We start from the raw sequence: 5,594 nt of genomic DNA, 5'->3' as shown, positions 1-5,594 counted from the left end.
TACAACTGGATGTTAAAAAAGATTATATCGGCGTCACTACCAGAAACTTGGGAGTAAGGCTCAAAGAACATAGATACGCCATAAGAAAAGCATCTAATTCAACGATATTGTCACAAATGGCGCAAGCGCAAGGCTCTGAGGTTAAATGGGATGAGGCAACAATCATCAAGCCTCTGTCTTCCCCAACTCTAGCAATGACGGCGGAGAAAATTGAAATATACAGAAGTAGGATAGGGGAAGGCTGTTTAAATGCGAGAGATGCGGAGAGCCTACCATCGGCATGGAAATATTTGGTTAAGAAATATACTAGAAACTTCGACCAGAATTAATCCATTGAAGATTTATGTTATTTCTGTTTTAATTAATTAATTTATTTATTTGTTTATTTATTCTTCCGTTATTTTTTACTTGTAAAATTTTTGATTTAAATATTTTTATGTTCTATTTATGGAACATTTGCATTCCATTTTTTCGATCTGAAGATGGCCTATTAACTAGGTTGAAAACGTTTGTTTTTGCAAATTATATTTATTTCTCGGCAAAAAAAAGGTGTTTTCTTTATTATTATTTGTTTCATGTGAAAAGTATGATAGAAAATTAAATCAATAGCAATGATATTTTTAAAACATCAATAGTACCGATAGCGCTATCGATAGTATCTGACCACTAGTGTTTAGTGCAGAATGGCCAGAAAGACCTTGCATGTGAGATTGCTCGGGGTTTTCTGTATTGATGGACAAAGTAATTATTTATAACAATAACAAATTGTTGTTGTTATTTAAAAATATAGATGAAAATAACTTACCAGTGCTGTGCAATCATCAGCCATGGATCAATGATTAATTCTGGCCATAGTCTAGCTTGTTTGTTATCGGTAGAATTTTACCTTATTATCTTTGACTCTTTTCCCTATAGTAAGGTAACTAGATGACCCAAGTGTTGCCTATTTTTAACATTTGATTGTAGAATCAGTCTTCTAATAGAGCAATTTTATTAATGTGTCAATATAAGCAATTTATGGATCAATAAATTTTTGAAAATAACTGAAGTTGAGTCAGTTTTAGACCCCATTTTCATTGATTTTGAAATGTGTCCCAGGTTGGGTTGTAAATGATATGGTCCTCTTACCTATAGACATTAATAAGAGAGCTTGTATCTTTTTAATCATATCTATTGTGCCCGTAATTGGGTGGTGACAGACAGCTGCATGTAAAAAGTACTGTTTTTGAAACTGAATGAACTTGGGTTCTTACCCAAGTTGGTAGAGTAGAAGCCTGTTTTCAAGTCTTTTTTTTCTACAATTCACTGTTATGACTGTTCTTCAGTTCTTTTAAGTAACAACTGCAGAACAGTCAAAACAGTTTTGCAGCCAGTTCTAAGAACATGCAGTACACATGATGTACTTAAAACTGGCTGTTCTGATAATGCTATCAATATTGTGAAAGCAATAAAACATGATTTACAATGGACACATTTGGGCTGTTTAGATCTCGTACTAAATTTTACAATGCAAAATTCTCTTGATGTCAAAGATATTAAGAAAATTACTGAGAAAGTAAAAAACATAGAGTTATTTTAAACAGGTATAGTAGTAAAATGTAAACTTTATAATTTTCAAAAACAAAATGGGCAACAACACATCAAAAAAGTCATACAAGCAGTATCAACTCAATGGAATTCTGAATATATCATGTTACAGAGTTACAGAATTAGAAGAAATTGGCAACACTTTCAATTGTAGAGAGAGACGATACATTTACTTTGTCGTGTAAAGAATGCAAAATTATTAAAGAATTATTGGTCATTTTATCTCCCATGGAATCAACAACAAAATTGTGTGCTGAGGAATATATGACAGCTTCATTAGCAATAATCTTCATTAATGACTTATGTGATGTATATGTTACAGTCAAAACCCGTTTTTAGTTAGAACGCGTTTTAACTAGTTGAAACTAGTTTATACTGAATGTCTTTGTTAAAACCCGTTTTGTCTAGTTAAAACTAGTTTTAACTCAAATTCATTTTTGACTACAGTAAATTCTAGTTTTAACTAGACAAAACCGGTTTTGTCTAGTTAATTTACTGCTGTACATGTTTTGACTTTAGATAAAACTAGTTTTAACTTTTAACATTAGTTAAAACTAATTTTAGCTACATAAATATGTTTGGGGGAAATAAAGTTGTGTGTAGTGATTCGGCGGAAGATGCCTAACATTTTGCTTATGAAGAAAATTACAGCGCTAATTTGAGTTTAGGAGCCCTCTAATGAAAATATCATATTCTGGAGTATGTCTTTCAAATAAAAGTTTGGAGTTTATTTTAAAAAATTCTATACTGTGTTTGCAATGACGACTTTTTCACTGTCTGGCATTTTAAGCATCTCACCCCAAGTATCTGGGTGAGATGCCAAATGCCATTAGGGTAAGATAACAAATATAATTGCTTAAAATTAATTTTTGAATTTCTTAACCAAATTTAATTTATTGCATATGTAGTACAAAGTACTTCATAGTAAGTATAACAGCACAGTATAAGTATTGTTAAGTTTCCGCCCGTTCTAACGTGTTCTATAGCTAGCTGAAAGCTTTTTTCAGTCCAAAAACTTTTTTGAGAAGTCCTTATATAATTTCTATGCATATCCTGCAATAAAACGAGAAAACAAAAGTTTATTAAAAATAGGCATATTGGAAATCAATTAACAAAAAATAGGCACGTTACCCCAAGAAAAATGTGGCATATTTTCCATTTGTTGGGGTAAGATGCCTAGTAGAGTCACGTGCTCCAGCATGTCCGATCGGGATCGGCGGTAGCTGACAATGGAAACTTTAGAACCTTAACTACATCACACATTAATTGTTTTTAGCAATTTTTAATAAATTCCATTTTAACTTTTAGTTTAAAATTATTCTAGAAACATTTCACAACAAAAACTTCGTTCTTATCTAGCTTTTATTCTTCTCGGATGTAGAAAATGAAGTAACGGTAGCCAACTACAGCTTTCCGCACTCAATATTGGCCCAACGATTCATCATACAAATACATGACAATATGTGACGTCACCGTTTGAAAATATCAAAAATTAGGCATCTTCCCCCGCTTACCATCTTACCCCGAATCACTCTATGCGTTGCAGTCAAACCAGTTTTTAGTTAGGATGCGTTTTAACTAGTTAAAACTAGTTTATACTGGATGTCTTTGTTAAAACCCGTTTTGTCTAGTTAAAACTAGAATTTACTGCTAGTCAAAAATGAATTTGAGTTAAAACTAGTTTTAACTAGACAAAACGGGTTTTAACAAAGACATTCAGTATAAACTAGTTTCAACTAGTTAAAACGCGTTCTAACTAAAAACGGGTTTTGACTGTAACATATATAATATAATGATAAAGAAGAATGAATATAAAAATGAAGTACAATTAGTACTTCAAAATATAAACAGGGGAATAAGAGATAGATTAGGATATTTAGAGTCAAGCAATACATTAGTGAGTTCCACATATTTAAATCAAAGATTTAAAAATGTGGCTTTTTATTCTAATGAGGTAGCAGATAAAGTTAATAAAATAAAATACCATAATAAAATATCATTTGATTTTCAATATGCAAACTTATTGTGAAAATGTAGTATTCACAAAAATGTGTGTAGCACTGTAGGATCCCAGTTATAGTTTCACTAATTAAGTTTGTATTGTATTCCTTATTTTTTTTATTTAACAGGTCAGATCCTCAACTAGATGACTAAATGATAGACATAATCCTATTTTTGTTGTATTTTTTTTTACTCTTCCCACTTAGAAAGGTTTCTTCAGACCCATTAATGGGGTAGCTGGGTAACAAGGTACAGTATCCAACATATCTTGGACATACTTCCCATTTAATATGTAGTGTTTCCAATGTAGAATGAACCTTGGTTTTCCAGGTTAGCAGGCTAGAATCCTGTTACAAAGTCTTTCTACAGTTGACTGTTCTTCACTTGGTACTCATACACAACATACTTTATATAAGTTTTTATTTTTAAATAACAATCTCTTGTTTTCTTGAAATAACAGGTTGTTAAATAATAACCCATCACTAATTTTGTTAGAGAATATCTCAACAGTAAATTCTGTAATAGATTGATTGAGACATAGATAATATGGTTAATGTTTGACAATTTACTTTCATGCATTGTGAAGGAGAAAATTTTCAAATTTACCTTAACAGTTATTGGGAACTGCTTTAATAACTTCCAGTTATCCAGCATACAAAAAAAATTGTTTAGAAGATGGAGAAAAAGTTAAAATTTGTATAGAGAACAGAAGCAGCACAGAGAAATTGATTTTATTTTTTAATCATTAACTTAACATGTAATGAATAATAATCTTTTAGTGCTGGAAAACATTTAGAATTAATATACAGGATTAAAATTACTAATATAATGAGAAACATCAAAGTCTAATGCTTTATTTTTTAAATTTATTTTAGGCAATTAATTAAAAGTTGGACAATGTTTGCTGCTGGAGTTTACTTAGCTAGAGAATTATCTGGAATTGATTTCACAAATCCAGCTCCACCACCAATGTGAATAGATCAAGAGTTTGGTGAATGTACAACTTAAGAGGTCAGTTAATATATGAAAATAGTTTAATTTAACTATATAAATACTTAAATGCAGGTTTTAATCAAATCTTGTTTAGTGTGAAACTGTTACATGGGACTAAGAACCAGTACAAAAGGGAGTTTAAGTTACAAAAACTAATAAAAATACAGTATTTTATTTTTATAACTATAGTAGAACTCCAATTATCTTAAATAAAGGATGTTAATCCTATTTTGGATGTGTGCATGTGGAATTATTTCGTTCACCTTCTTTGTAGCTTAATAACTCCTGCGCTTTTTGTCAAAAATTTCCGAAATTTTGCAGGTAGGTTTGTGTATTAGGAGATTGATGCTATTGAATTTTAGTGGTTAAAGGTTAAGAGAGTGGGGAGATAAAGGAGTTGTATCTCAAGTAGGATCAGATTTAGTGACTATTTTACCCATTATTTACATTTACAATTTTTTATAAAATCCATCCTTATCCTCAAAATTAAGTTTTTTGCAACTTTATAATAATAAAATTATAAAAAGTTCTTTTTAATAAGATATAACAGATAGTGCCGCCAAATGTTACTGGTAAAGTTAAGCAGGGATGCACAACCTTTTGTGAAGAAGGGCCAAATTAGGGTTAAGTTTACTGACTGGGGGCCGGACCTCCAAGCGATTAATGCGATGGCTGAGATTGGATGCTGGCAGCAATCTTCTTGATGTCTGGTGTAATGGCAGATGTTGAAACAACCATATTTTCCAAATTCTCTTTGGTTAACCTGTTCCGTGTTTTGCACTTGTTTAAATTCATAAGCGAAAACACTTGTTCGCATACATAGGTACTGCCAAACATGCTTGCACAAAATCGAGCATTGTCTTTCAGTTTTGGAAATGATTTATCTGGCAGTTCTTTGTAGAATGTGAGGAGATTAGAATTTTTGAACTGTGATTTCAATTCATCACTGCACTGGATGTCTATCAACTCAAGTTGGACATCTGGAGGGGCATCTTCCACTTTCACATCAAATG

At 31.4% G+C, this 5,594-nt stretch overlaps 1 long non-coding RNA gene across 1 annotated transcript in view; it reads left to right on the top strand.

Moving 5' to 3' along the window:
- LOC111637774 overlaps positions 1-5,594 on the top strand; it is a 14,356-nt gene that overhangs the window by 6,414 nt on the left and 2,348 nt on the right. Inside the window, exon 2 of the long non-coding RNA XR_002758740.1 lies at positions 4,464-4,599. This is a non-coding gene — a long non-coding RNA (uncharacterized LOC111637774). The remainder of the gene's footprint in view (positions 1-4,463; positions 4,600-5,594) is intronic.

This window comes from Centruroides sculpturatus, unplaced genomic scaffold, assembly GCF_000671375.1.
Source record: "Centruroides sculpturatus isolate CEXI.00-Female unplaced genomic scaffold, Cexi_2.0 scaffold1116, whole genome shotgun sequence".
Taxonomy (NCBI): Eukaryota; Metazoa; Arthropoda; class Arachnida; order Scorpiones; family Buthidae; genus Centruroides; species Centruroides sculpturatus.
This window is presented reverse-complemented; position numbering and strand designations above follow the sequence as displayed.